The 15,572-nt window shown below is 40.4% G+C and overlaps 1 long non-coding RNA gene across 1 annotated transcript; it reads left to right on the top strand.

The window, feature by feature from the left end:
* The first annotated feature begins 3,483 nt into the window (after positions 1–3,483).
* LOC116440188 lies at positions 3,484–12,941 on the top strand. Its single transcript, XR_004238451.1, has 2 exons — positions 3,484–3,950; positions 10,071–12,941. It is a non-coding gene; the product is annotated as an uncharacterized LOC116440188 (long non-coding RNA).
* Positions 12,942–15,572: the final 2,631 nt, after the last annotated feature.

Genomic DNA, 15,572 nt, shown 5'->3' with positions numbered 1-15,572 from the left:
CACACTTGCAGACCTCCTCTATATAAATATTGGTTTTACCTTCCCCCAAGCATGACAATGTTTTAGTTCTTTTTAAATGGAGATTCACGACTTTACAAGGACTTACCTGAATCACTGCCTATCGCTCTGTCAAAACCCAATGTCCCTCTGTTTTCTGCTGATAGAGATGACTTTTCAAAAGCAGTTAGCATTTTGAAGCGCTTTAAGGTAGCGTGCAGGAAAGAAGTCTCCTTTACAAAATTTCTGCAGTGGTTCCATCCAAAAATCATTCTCACAAAAACAGCTGGCTGTGAGCACCTTAGACGTGAGAAGTTTGGAATTACAGGCTTTGCCGAGTATGCAAACTTTCTCTCTTTGTTATTGTGGGAAAATATTATTAATCATTTTGGGAGAAACTAATCTGAGAATATAGGTCTCCACTCAAAATTGTATCCATACTTGATCTCAGCATCTTTTTTTCCCCCTATATATTCAGTTTATGTGCAACCTAGTTTTCTCCACTGAAGGTTGTGAATAACAGATGTAACCTCATTGTCCTTACTGACTTCACTGAGCTATAATTGAACACTGCTTTTGGTATGCTCTCAACAGTGCTGCTTGTATACTGCAAGTCATGTAAGTACTAATATTGAATTTATTCCGTAAAAAACTAGCCCCTAGGGGCAAAACCAAACCAGAAATAATTAAATTCATCTAGTAAACCACAGGCTCATTTGAATAACATTGCCTTCTCTTAACGCTGTGTGTACATACAGCAGGCATAGATCATTACAGCCTGGCATCCGCTCGAATGCCTGTGAAGCCAAGATTCTCTGTTCCAGCTTCACAAACAACGAGTGCTTTGAAGAGGAGAGAGAAGGAATCTGAGCTTCTGTATGTTTCTCCCCAAGCAGAAATGCTATGTACAGTTGTCAGGTTTTTCCACACAACACTTTGCTTCTGTTTAAACTCCTTACAGATTGCCCTGTAAGACTATTTGCTTCCAATATGTCAGAGTGAAATGACAGTAGCCTTGTGTCGAACCAGTTATCCATCTGATTGAAATCCCTTCACATTTCACCTGCAGCTCATTATTTTCTTATTTCTATGTTGTTCTCAGGATGAACCAGTTCACAGTTCACACTTGCCCTTGGAACACCCGCATCTATTACATGCCTCAGAGGTTCAAGGGCTGACCAACAATCTATGGGACTCCACTTAATATTTCTATTCAGTATGACACAGCTTCTTGTATGGATCTGTCCCATACAGTAAGGTAGGCAGAAACCCGCAATCAAATTGCATTTTTCAGAGGCCTAGTGGAAGTTTGGGTCTGTATATAAAGCACATAAAGCTCAGTGATGAATGCCTCCTCTTCTATCTTCCTTCAGCTCTCGATATAGAAAAGTTTTTGCAGTCAGATAAGGAAAAATCAGCATGTACTTGAATGTTGCAAAGTGGGATGTTTTTATTTTTAAAATTTCTCCTTTTCAGCTGTGCTACTTTGTATTTTGCATACGAATAAAAATCACGAAGAGTTACATGTCACAGCTTAAATATCAAAGATGACTGTCAAATAATTCAAACAGAAGGCTCTTTATTAAAATCACTTTACTGAACAATTTTGTATTGGAAACCAAACAAGATGAAGGAGAATACTGCTTACTGAATCAAAGCAAAGAGTCTTGCTCTTCAGTTGCACGTCTGCACAAGTGCTTCAATACATAGCTGGGTAACTAACTCCCAGATTTGGTGTATTTGAATTTGTTTCTCCACAAAATGGAAACATGTAGTCATCTGCCATATCTCACAGAGGTAGAATATATAAAGATTTCTTTCAAGGAAGTTCATCAAAAGACACCAAATAAGTGATAGCACCGTTATTTTTATCCTGCTTTAAATTCTCCATATCAAAACAAGACAATTCAACTTTTCATGTACATATCATTCAGCTTATTTCACATTTTCCATTAGGTTTTGTGTGCTTTGGATAGAGTGTGAATGCTGCCTTGGCGATAAACTTCTTTGTTTCCCTGGGAGGTCATGGGAGTGCTGCATGCAACTACATGCTGCTTCTCCTAGATGCAAGAAGTATAACAGGAAGAAGAATGGCAGCCACTCTTTACTGAAGACCTGAAAGCATTTTTGATGGCAGTCATATTGCATAAAAGCACAATTAATGAACGCCACCAAAGTTTTGCTGAGGACATGGATATTCACCACCTTATCACAAAACAAAGAACCATCATCAAAGGAAGAGACACATTCTTATGCATAACAATAGTCTTATTTTATGGCACATCATTTGTATAGCTATTTATTTTTAACAGCTGGTAAACAAATAACTTTAATGTTGAATTTCTTTCACTAGCTATATATATTTTTCCACAGAGGTCTGATCCAAAGTCAAATCAAAGTCAGTCAGCTTCAGGATACAAATTAGTATTCCATTCTATGATAATCCAAGTTCTGACTGACCATGCTCTTACTGATGCCAATGGCAAATCTGTGGTCTTGTTTCATTGTAAAGACAATGAACCAAAACCATTAGATGGCTAGAAATTTGGCAGAAGCTGGAATCCCAGAGCTGAGAACACTTCAGAAGTTAGAGCGACATTCATATTTTTAAAAAAGTACCCACATGAAATGTGATGTCTCTAGTATGCAAAACACATCAGAGGAACATGAGCTACTTTTGTGGCATGAAATGGATGGAAAAATAAAAATGCTCTCTAGCTTCCTAATGACACTTTTACAGCTCATTCCGTGGAATCTTTTCTTGAGTCTTATTTGCTAGACCAAACTATATAAATTACTAGTGTATTATTCTAATGACATGGAATTGCTTAAAAACTGACAGAAAATGGCTTAAAAAACTTTATGTCCACATCATCAATTATCTTAAAACTTCAAACTGTTAAACTGTAATAGAAACATTTTTCAGATAATGCAACCTACTTCTCCTTAGCTTTCCAGAGATGATTCAGAAATGAAGTGCACCCAAATCCAGCTCTGTATCTCTGCCCTGCATTGTCACAATCCAGGTTTCTCCCTGAGGCAGGGTGTTAATGCCGTGAGTACTCATCCTGGCACCAGCTGAAAAAGAATGTGTTTGACTCTCCTCCTTGATCTGCTACTTGTTGCAGACCTGCTGTGTCAGGAAAGTAGTTTCCAATATAGGACACCTCTAAATTAACTAATACACAATCTACCTATCTTCTTTGCCTAACCATAGTTCCAACTCTGCTGTAAGGCTGCACACGGTTCTTCTGTATTCCTTATTTCTTCTTAACACTTATTTTCTTTTCATGGTACCCTGTCGTGGCCAGTGAACCTAAGGTACAAGGGACAGAGAGCTCTCAGTAAAACAAGTCCGTGGTACCACAAGGCCCTCTTTATGTTAGGGTGACCAGAAAGGCTCCTCCCAGGACGCTTGTTCTGTTATGTTAATCTATCCCAGTTTGGATTCCCCGGTTGCCTGTCAGCCTCTACCCCTCGTCACCCCCCAGAGCTTCCCCATTGGTCCCTGTTCCCTAGTCCCGCCTTTTCCCTGCCCCCAGATAAAACTGTGAGTTTCGGGATTATGTTTGTATTTGCCCCGGTAGCCTTCGACAGGGTAGAAGCAATAAGTGCTCCTGTTGGAATACGCACAAAGACCCTTCCTGCCTCTTTGTCACCGACTTTATACAGAAGCTAGCCATGCGTTTGTGCATGCACACGTGAGCCACAGAGCTGGCCAGAGACAGTAATATATGGCCCCTGAACGTGGATGGCCTCGGACCGTCCCCAAAAGCGTCTCCAACAGCTCCTCACAGTTGGACGTAAGTCGCATTTCAGTGCAGGCATTGCCCCAAAGAAATCTCTGAGTTTTATCAGGGGTCTCAGCGGGGGAGACCAATAGCCTTCTCAGGAGAAGAGATGAGTCTGAGTCAGTGGACCAGCCTCGAGACTTTATTTGATCCTCTAGTGAGGTAATATGGGTCACTTTTATTTCCTTTTCTGTTAATTTCCTTTTATCTTAAGGGTTGGGAAGAGAGGCAGATGGGAGCCGAGTTCTCCTGTCTCCTGTGGGAAGTTTTTCTCCCAGTTCTAACAGTCCTTGTTTGGAAGAATTTTCATTATACCGGGGACTTGTCTTACTGAGAACTCTCTGTCCCTTGTACCTTAGGCTCACTGGCCACCACAGTACCCTCTATGTATTTTAGTGTCTTTGTATCTGAATTTTACTTTTCTGCCTCCCATAAGTAGAAGATATACATGTTAGCCCTCCCAAGATTCTGTGCGAGAACGCAGGATCTCCTAAGGTGCAAAGACAGGTGCATCCATACTGCGTGTATCCAGCAGCTGTAGAGCTGTTCAGCTAGCAAGCCTCTAAGCCTGACCTCCAGCATGGTCAGAGGCACATACTTCAGGATGCTGCATGCTTGAATGCAATAAGACAATTACCATGTTCCCTAGGGTGTGCAGACAGGATGTCTGCAGGCAATCTGCAATCTGCTGAGCTGATAAGATATGGGATGGAAGCAGAACATGCTATGTTGGCTGTTTTTCATGAGATCATTCTTCCACAGAGAGGGATATTTCTTTCTTTACGAAAGATACTATCATCTCCTCTGTTCCTCTTCTTCAAATCTGCAGGTTGTTAAGAGGTCCTGTGAGGAGATACAAATCTTCCTCTAAGCATAAGTGCCAAGATCTATTGTTGTGTGAGGAACTCTTCTGCTTCCTTCACGCTTGTCTAGTGTGGTGATTAAGTGGAGATGGGTCCATGGGAAATGCTTACACTAAAACTTATGCTCATCAAGAGCTGATGACAATAGTCTTCTTAGTCATACTGAAATGCCAAGGGAAAAACTGTGATCTCTATGGAAAACATTCAAGGCTCCTTATCATTCCTACAGGAAAACCTTGCTACCTGAGACAGGATGAATGTGCAGAGACAACTGATTAGTGGCAGTAACACCCTAAAAGACAGCCAGACAGGTAGACAATAAACAAGAGCTAGCTGTTGGACTTCACTTTGCCCATGTCTTGTAGGCTTTAATTTCTTCTGGATGAGTAGTGAGCCATGCAACACCATCTGCAATACAAATGCTGCCTCCTCACAAGATCATCCTGGTGTCCAAAGTGGCAATCCCCTGTTAGAGCTCATCCTTGTGACATTGGCCAACTCTACCTCTCAGCTTCTGGCTCTTCTTCCCATCCCCCATGCTACTCAGCTAAGGATTACTTACTAGTAACTAATGCCAAAACTCACAACAGCCAAAAAAATTCCTTTTAATAGCTTTAATAGCTTGCATTGCTTCGCTGGCTGTGGGTGGAGTTGATACGTGATAAGCTTGGTAAAATTTTCTACAGAAACCACCTTCTGACAAAAACTGTATTTGTCACTGAACAGAAACTGAGGGCCAAAAGCATTTGCTTTCATTACCAAAATAAAAAGAAACGGGGGACGTGTCCTCTTTTTATTTAAAAACTACACACTAGAACTGAACATTATTGTTTTTAGGCTAAAAACCAAAATACTTTGGACAAAGGCCAGAACATTTCAGCTGAGAACTAGCTAATGCTTCATCACTGTGATTAGCAGATGTGAGTGGATCCACACAGGGAGTGAGTTTGTTCCGCAAAACTTGGCATTTTTTCACAGTCACATTTCAAGCAGAAAAGAAACCCTTTGAAAATCTGGTGATAGATTAAAAGGAAATCATCCCTTCTTTGCAGAGGAAAGCCAGGTATGCACACACAGAATGGAACTGGCAATACAGCTCTCGTGGGTTTTCCCTGCTCGTTCTCCTCCCTGCTGCATGCAGTCTGTCAGTCTCACTGCAGGAGAGAGGGCTCAGAGCTCTCAGATAATGGGCATACAAAAAGCTGTCACTTCAAATCTTTCTTAAAAGTGTGCTAGCCTTTATAAACTGCCCCCCAACCTGATTGAGGAATACATTTGGTAAAGGTCCAAGACTCTGCAAAATATAGTCATTCCATGTGCTCAAGACACTTGGTTATTTAAAGGTTTACTGTGTGTGGCAATCTATAAAGAGATCAGAAATGCTTTCCACTTAACATGTCCTTCAAGATAGGAGACAGAGGAGTTTTAAAAAATTCAGGAGGTGCTTAAATTTACAATCATTCAGTATGCCTTATGTTGCTCTCCTCCTTGCAGAGATTGAAATAAAAACTGATGTGTTTGTTTTCACCTCAGTCCCAGATTTTTTTAAGCTGTGTGCATGCAATTCATTGGGGTTAATTTGCTATCAACATGTCAGTTAGGGAGAATTTCCTACAAAATGACCTGGACATCTCCTGGCTCCACACCTTAGAAGGTTCCCAACCTGCTGGTCCCCTCCCTGTTCAAGGGAAATCTGTCCCCATGGCCCAGAAGCTTGTGTTTCAGCCTGCTCACTGTTTGGCTAATGGAGGAAGAGCACGGCACAGAGTGATATGGCATGGCAGAGCCACAGCAGGGAGGTCCAGCTGCAATCCCATCTGAGTGGCACTGCTCTAGGAACATGCATCTGCTGTCATTTATTTTACCTTACTGCATGGCAATAAAGTAAATTTTTTTCCCTCTCTTCATCCTTTATTCCTCACCTCTCCTCACATGGCAAACAGTAGTTTTCCTTTTAGTTGTATTATCACTCAGAAACAGTATGGAATTCCTGTTCCTATGAGTCTGGGGCTGTGGATGTGGCTGGAGCTCTGTGTGTTGCCAGGCTAGGAGAGCTCTGTCACCGAGGGGGCAAATAGCTGGGGTCTATATGGCTCTGGCCATATAGCTGGGTTGCCATTTGGCATTGCCAGTGACCAGAATGCACAGGGTAGATGGAAGTGAAGCCACTGGCTCACCAGAGACTGCTGTCCCTGAATGGCCCCACACCCAGCAGCTGCCTGGCAACCACGGGTAGCTGTTGCAAGTGCTCCAGTTTGAGACCATCAATCTGCCTGTTTTACATGTGCCTGTTCAGCAACTAGCAGCACTGCTGGTACCAACAACTACATAAGGGTAAAAATTTGGTAAAGGTGCACAAAATTTAGCCTTTCTCTAAAAAAAAAGTGATTTGCCCATGGGCAAAGGGATCTACTGGAGTGTATACAGGTTTGCTACATTCGATTCCTAAATCTCTCCCCTGCTACAAGATGCAGCACCAGTGAGGTGTCAGGGGACCTCCTGAGCTTCCTCCAAGGTGTCTTCCCTCAGTGGCACTGCCAGCTGCCATGTGCTGGAGTGAACGGGTCCCAACAAGGCTGTTTTCAGAGCTTGTTTGAGATTTGACATATTTCTCTATCTTCAAGAACCATACATGACGCTGCCCAACAGACCTTTCTTCCTCATCTCTTTCAAAAGCAGTCCAAAGCCTATACTCACAGCTACAGGGTACTCACAGTGAATCTCTCAGGTGTCTCAATCCTATCAGATTCCCCACAGGATAAACTGCTGCTGCACCAGAGGTGGCAGAGATTGAGAATACAGCACAGTTGAGGCAAAGGAGCCAGCCTTGATATTTGGAGAGACTGTAATCCCAATCCCAATCCCAACAGTTTAGAAAGGCTGTTGAAAGATCCAATTCATCACTTGGCAAAACATCCAGGGTTTGCCAAGCAACAAAATTCACACAGTCCAGACTGATGCTTGCCAAGGTTTGACAGACTTAAAGCGCAACCATCTTTGAAATGCACTGTTAAACCTTCTCATTTCTTTTTATTTCACTCTGGGAAATGGATTTAGAATAAGGCAAATCCCTCTCAAGTACTCCAAGTGCTGCTCTGTTAGTGGTGCAGCTCAATGGCCAGCGAGGGAGCCCCCTCCATCCCACTGTGCTGTGAGGACAGCTGCGTTCCAGCTCACCCTGTCAGCTCTACCACCCGTGTTTTATTGATTTCTTTTCCCACCAGAATCCGATAGCTGCTTTGTTTGCCCTCCTTAGACGTTAAAAACTCATGCATTTTTCTAATTATATCGTTTGAGTTTTAAGCTTTTCACCACTATTTTAAAACTGCAGTGTCTTCTAGCATGTAAAACTACATCAAAAAATATGTTTGCTGCTTCTTTCAGAAATTTTTAAATATTGATCATTTTTAATGAGCTTCAATGTAAAGCAGCCTAGTGACTCTTATCAAGGACACTCTGTAAATGCATGGCTGTGATGATGTTGACCCAGCAAAAATGTTTTCAGCACTTTGAAACCTGTAGTTCTGGCATGCTCAAGAAAAATAGGCAGGGTTCTTTTACAAACTCTCTCTCATACAACATGCTGTAGTAGTAGTCTTAAACTGTTTTAATTTTTTAACTAAGTCACAAGCTGGACCTCGAAGAGAAGGTTTTGGAATGGTTGAATTTTTTTTGTGTTGAAGATCTGATATTTGTTTTGGATTTGGGTTGTGGGGGGGGTTTTGTGTAGGACTTCAATCTTTTTGGTAATGGGCCAAAGTAGTGCAATGTGCAATAATGGTTCTGGCATATTTTCAGTGATCATGGTAGAATTTATTTCACCTCTCAGTATGCAGGAATATATTCCAGTGGGTAAGGAGTGTTCATTATTTTAGGCCTGACTCAGTACAAATATATATATTTAAAAAAGGAATATAACTAGCTTCAGCCCACACAAAACCATGAAGCCAGATGTCTTTTTTTGCCTCAAATTCAAGTAGATCCTTTATAAACTTATGTGGAGAAAAAGCTGAAAGGGAAGTTTTAATTATATGCTACAATCAAGAAGGCATTTTACATCCCAATTGGCAGAGCTCTTACTGTGTATTTTAAGCAAGATGAAGATGACAGAAGAAAGCAGAGAAAAAAACCCAGCTTCTATACTAGTTCTCTGGTGCAAGGAACAGCTTGATCTTATTTATTGCATAGTTTTTGCAAGTTCTTATATTTATAGCCTGTCCTGTAACATCCAGGAACAAACACTAAGGAATCTTAACCATATTAGCATGAATTATAAATTAATTTCCTGGAGTCATAGCCATGGGTCCTAGAGGGATATTAACATATATGCCATTTCTTTTGGCACCTAATGAATCTCTGGTAGGTTTTTCATGATTAATCTTCACAAAAATTAATAAGGATTAGGAGGGGAAATTCTTTCAGCATTCTCTTTATAACTTCATGCATCTTTACCAGAAACAACTAAAATATTCTAATTTTCTTTATTTATTAATTTCCTTTGAGAACTGCCAGATTTATCTAACAGCTTTTTTAATATATCAAAACTGCAAAGTGTCAGGATCCAGAATTCTCAACCCTCATAAAAATTGCATTTTGTAGATATAGACCTTTTGACTTCCCTCCCCTTCTAAACAGAAGACTGATCTTAATAATCAATTCTTTATGCCCCAGTACATTTACTGTGTAAATTTAACATCCTGTTCTTGATTAGAAAATAGGATTAGATAACAAGCCTTTTAACTAGAGCTGCCCATAGGCAGTAGGTTTCACAGACCTTGGACAGCAGGTTTCTCACAAACGCATTCTCCCCTCATTTCTTTAAGCTTTTCTGAATGCAGAATGAGCAATAAACATAATCATAACTATTAGCTTTGTGTATAAACAGTTTGCAATATTGGGTACTAAAAAATACTGGAGCATTTGCTTGACACGTCTAGTAATTGGTAATGTAAATACAAAACATTAAACTTGAGATTTCCTGCTTTGGTAAGAGCCTAGAGTAAAAAGGGTAATAGTGCTTTTGGGGATGGGAATAATCTCTGAAGAGTGGAACTGTGAAGGTTTCCCAGCCTGTACTAGTAAGTAGCACTGCACATCTATTGAATGTGATTAATGAAGTGTAATGATTGCATAGTTACACACCGGAAGAGCAATCAAAATTACCATTTTTACCTTTAGCAAAGTTTCACTCCTGTAGTACCAGCCACCAGGTATTTGTTAACTACTGGCAGGCACTTGAACTTATTTAAAAGGGCCAAGACAAACTAAGCCATTAGAATTCATGTTTCAGATTTTCAGCCAGGATACCCAGTTCTCCATAACTGCTGAATACCTAAGAATATTTACAGTGCAATCATAAATATATCTCTAAACATAGTTGTTACAATGCTGAGTGACATTTTACTTGTCTCCCTCTCAGAGTTAAAGGAGGTGGACCTTCAGGCACAAGACCTTGGTCTTCCTTGGGCTTCCTGCTCACTGGCCCAGCCTCATCCTGCTATTGGGGGTTGCCAGACCTTGTAGTACAGCTGACAGAAGTCCCACCGCCAACACTAACTGCTAAATGCTGCTAAGAGCTGATGTTCTCCTCAGAAATCTACCATCATGGATACAGTCATCTATTGCTCTACAGTTTAAAAACCACTTTGATATGTAAGGAAAAGAGGGGGGTTCTTTTTAATAAGAGAAAGATCTAAACAAGAAGCATTTCTGCCACATCCGAAAACAAGATTTAGAAAATTAGTCAAAAATAAAGCAATGTAAATGGGTAAATCTTTTTATTAATACTTGCTAAAATAAGAAGGACTCCTGGACAAATAACTCCTAAGGCTATCATAACTGTCTTGTTATTCCTGTTGGAATCCACTGATGGCCAGACGGTGTCTGATTTTCACATGAACTGGTATGCTTTCTTTCACAAACCGGAATTATTTACTAATAAAACTGGTTTTTGTCCCAGAGAATAATCTCATTTTGCTTCTATACATTTTTGTGAATGAGTTACTTTATCTGAAGGACTCTGTAATGCTCAACTGGCAAAAAAAAATGACGGTTAACCGTATGTGTAGAAAACATTACCCAAATAGTTAAGGACTCTGTGGACTGGAAAATATTTTCTCAGTTCTCCAATTAAGAATATTTTTCATTCAACCGTCATGTGTTGGCAGATTTGCATATCTGTGTGCAAAAGACCTGACAATTTTATCTGTCTGCAACAGAAGTGTCTCCAGGTAGATGTTGCTTGTCTAAGGCCTAAATAAAGGCAATGGAGATGTTGTTCCCATGGTCAGTGGTTTGAAAAACTGGATAACTCTTTGTCTTACCCAAAATTCACTGACTCACTCTCTAAAACTCCACTGATGCTAATGGGAGCTGAGACATCTGTGCAAGTGATGGCACATCTAGATGCTGGAAGTATAAAACGCACTGGAAGATACGAACGAGCTGAAGGCTCAAACAGCAAACCTCAGCCCAAACGCTCTTCAGCTTTGGCAGTTTGTAACTCTCCCTCACCAAATATCAGCAAGCAATTCTCTTCAAAACTGTAAGGCTTGGAACACTTACTAAGGAGCTGCAACACCGTGCTTCAAAGGCCAAATATCCAGTTAGCTGTGAGTCACATCCCATGTATTGATCTCATGCCGTCTGGAAGCACAAGCTCAAATAACCACCATCACCCATTGCATAACTTCAATAAAGGCAAACTGTCAAGGTATTTCAAGTCTCTGAAAGTGTTACCAGGGAGAATACTTGCTGGCCACAGGTGGGAGGGGTACAGAAAAAAAAGAATTTGTTAAGCCATTGGACAAAATAGAACCAGTGGAGAATAAGCCCCCTTAATATAATAGATGATAAAAGTAAAGGAAAAAGGGGTCAAGAACAGTCAATAGCTGGAACAGAGGATTGGGCACAGAGCCATTCTGGTGGATTTGGGCCAGATATAGCCTGAGGCTGTACTTAAGCAGCTCTGAGTTGGAATGTTTAGATGTTAGTTTGAATGGCTATAAAAGTTTAATTAATGTCTGAGGGGCTTGGGGAGACAGATGAGCAGAGAATTAACATCCAAAAATTGCTTCCCATAATGAAGCCCTATCAGTTTCTCATACAACTTACAAATGCAAAGAGAAATATATTAAAATATTTGGGTTTTTTTCTTTTGTTACTTTAGAACCTTTGAAGAATTCCTTCATAAGCCTCAGAATTGTTACTATAGATGTAATTATTTCCTTTCTAAACTAAGAGGTTTATTTGTAAATGTCTTCACCTTCAAAATACCATGACCAGAAAGAAAAAACAAATCCATGCATTTGTGGCTTTTTTGCACAGAAGACCCAAGGTGCGTTTCCCTGACACTGCATACCTTAGTGTGCCAAACTCAGCAGCAAAAAAACTGAAGAATGTGAGGATGTATTTTGTAGCTGCACAAAACATTATCAGTCTTGATGCCTTGGACACGTATTGATCATGCTCTGCGACGAGGCAGAGTTTTCTCCCGCAGTGTAGAGTTGAATACTTAACTGTGCATGGCATTTGTGCCTTCCTGCTGCAGTGTTCAGCACTAATTAGTGCCAGATACATTAGATTGTAGCCTTAGATCATTAGCATGTTTTGGTAAGCTAAACATTTAATTTGCATTGTTATGTATTAGGAATACATTCAGTACATGATATAATGCCTGAAAACATACCCACATATGCAAAAAGTGAGTAAAAATTGCAAGCCATTGCTTGTGCACATCCTCTTCTTGGGTCCTGAAGCAGATGTCTGCTAAACATCCTTGGTTCTGCATGCTGGGGTTTTTTTCCACAGCTCAGTGAGTCCACACATCCCCCACCTTTGATCAGACTCTGTTAGCACCATCAGCCAGGCTCTCTTTTTCCTTTCAAAGCAGAAAGTTCTCTTCACCACCCAAAATAACACTGTCCACTTAACATCATAACAGAATAGCACTTGGCAAAATAATCAGGGCAGGGAATATTCCATCTTGTATCATAATGAGTTTATAAGACTGGCTGGTTTGCCCTTCATGTTGGCTAGAAGCAGGAATGCTGTGCTACTGAAAAGTGGAGATGTACTGTTTTCCCAGAGTATTCACAGGTATTTATTTTTCCTTCATCTGTCCCCCAGGACTGCCTGTAGGTAGCTGGCTGGACAGCTTAGTTCCTGTTGAAGTGATTATTTAATGTGGTGAGAATGTGTTTATTGTGTGGTTAATGATAGCAGAAATGTAGAGCCTTGGATGGATGCCTCTTTTTTCTTCCCTAAATCTAAATAAATACATGAAAATCAACCTATTGTTCTTCCTTATTTTTCTTAGTTGCTAAAAGCAACTGGAGCCCAGGGGATTTAATTGGACTTCCACATTTAAAGGTATATTTTGTTCACCTTTGCTAAACCTTTGTGCATTTTCTTTCTGGGACAGAACTGCAGACTCAGCTTAGATAGGTTCACTTGGAAACTATGTTTGAAAAGTCAAACTCACATATTTTTTTCTCTAAAATGCCTACAAAGAGACACATTTTAATGACCTGCATTTTTGAACAAGCATACTTAGATATTAGATAGGTTATTTTTAAAACATCTGAATGAGGGGTTCTGGCTTTCATGAATGATAGTCACTTACTGTATCCAGTGGAACTCACTGGGGTGGTGTATTTTTCTGCTGTTCAGAGAATTATTCCTCTCCACATAAGAGACCAGTATTTAGGCTTGAAAATGTGGATTTTGTTATCAGGAATATGGACATGCAATTCTAAAGGCACCTGAGACTTGTAACGAAGGAGGAAGCCAAGAGAGCATTACTGGACTGCTGTGGCAATGGGTGTGTTACACTGTGACAGCACAGCATCAGCTCCTGATTCCTGTAAAATAAGCTTATATGCAAACACCTCCACACCAGCATGTATTTAAAGTATCTTGGGCTTGCAGCTAATCTGGAAAACAAATTCACAAGAGCGGCTGGCAATAATCCTTCCCCATCTGTAACTGGAGCATTCCTTGAGCTGTGCAAACGTGGAACAAAGTTTCTGTCATCTCTCTGTTAGGAATAGGAAGCTCCAGCTCTCTGAACTTCCAGAGGCTTGATCTTTTTGAACATAGCTCATTTGCAAGAGAATACATGATGAATAAGGTTTGGGTGCTGCTCACAGAATATGTATGAGAATCAAAATAGTAATTTTTACTTTTTCCCATCCAATTGTTTTGGGGTCTTTTCCTACCTAGAAATCTGTACACAAATGAAGACATCTACAGATTTTTGAACGTGATTAGAAAGAACATAGTCTACAAAACAAGAAAACTAAGGAATGAAAAATCATGACCTCTAAAGAACAATGAATGAAGGATCTTCAGTTCCCAAAAGGAAACTGCCACACTGGTGGCAGTGTGGCATTCTAGGAATCCCTTTCCCAGTGTAGAGCAGTGGAGTCTACACGGCAATGGGAGTGTTGAAATTACCTTCTTGGTGCCAGCTCCAGCCTCCTCATCAAATAAATACTTTTAGTCACCAAACATTTTTAATGCTGCTGCTTGTGATGATGTCTTCATCCCTTGCCTACCCCTTAGCTTTGCAGGGATGATTTTCAGGAAGATATAGTGTCTGTAAGAATATCTTAGGATCCTTCAGCTGTTTCTTCTGTGGCATGAGTGATCAGTTTTCAGGACCTTTGCTTTAACTGCACCTGGAGACATCACAGCTATAAACCACTTCCTCCTTATCTCTGCCCAAGACAGGGCTACGTTGCCCATTACAAATTCTGTCAACACTGTTAGAGAACATATTGGGGAAACAACCCTTTGAACTTGCTTCTGAAGCAAAAAAATTAACATCTGCTCATTTCTAGTGTCTTCTGGTATCCTTACAATCAACCAATTCATTATTAACGATACTATATTTGTAGCCAATTCAATGGAAAACAATTCATTAGGCTGAGAAGTTCTCCCGCATGACCATCCTTAAAGCCTTATCCTACTCATTAATTAAAGTCAGGTTTTGTCACTAATTACACTAGGAGCATGCCCTAAAGAGAATTATGCATAAACCCTGGCCATTACAGCCTATAGATTAAACACAGATTAAAGGAATAAAAAACCTCCAGAACTACTGAAGTTCTATTTGAATTCAAGTTTCATCTGTACCAGCTCAAGGGAACTTTTTGTCTGTTCCTGTACACCAGTAGCAGCAGAAGTGGTAAAAATGCCTTTTAGTCTGAAGAACCCCAAAAAGCTTTACAAACTGAAATCACTTGAATATGTCCTGAAGTGCAGCCTCCTTTGTCTTGAGAGGGAGCAGCTGCTCAGCTGTGCACTTCAACAGCAGCACACAGCAATTTCAAAATATACAATATCAATTCTGACTGAAACCACAAGGACAAATTTAGGCCAAAATAATGTGGTTGCCCAGAGTCTTGTTCCCCATCGAAACTCTCACACAGACCTGCCAGCAGAAAACTGATCACTACTTTTCTTTTTTTTCTTACGCTTTTCTCCGAAGTAGAAGTGGGCTGCAGCTGCAGTGTGCTGCAGCATAGAGCGTCTCTCTGCTTCATGTTTTGCTTAAAAGGAAGATGTGCAAAGTTCATCAAGGACAAACAGAAAAGGCTTAACATAAGCAGGGTGGCTACTATCAAAAGTTGTTAACAGAGCTCTACAAAGAACTCAAACATTAATAACCTGTACATTTATTCCATGCTTATATTTTTATGCTTTCTCCCAAATGAAGCACATTTTCCAGTAAGTCTGTGTCTCCTCAGGTAGAGGAAGTATTAGCAGCTTGCAATTTGTCTTTGTCCATTTTACAGAAAGATTGCAGATGAGCACAACACTCTCTGCTTGCCTTAGATCAAACTCTTCTAGGTATGTTCAAGGACAGAAAAGATCTTTGTGATTCAAAGAATCATGCACACTTGATTCAAACACAAGA

The sequence above is a fragment of the Corvus moneduloides genome, chromosome 2 (assembly GCF_009650955.1).
Source record: "Corvus moneduloides isolate bCorMon1 chromosome 2, bCorMon1.pri, whole genome shotgun sequence".
Classification (NCBI taxonomy): Eukaryota; Metazoa; Chordata; class Aves; order Passeriformes; family Corvidae; genus Corvus; species Corvus moneduloides.
This window is presented reverse-complemented; position numbering and strand designations above follow the sequence as displayed.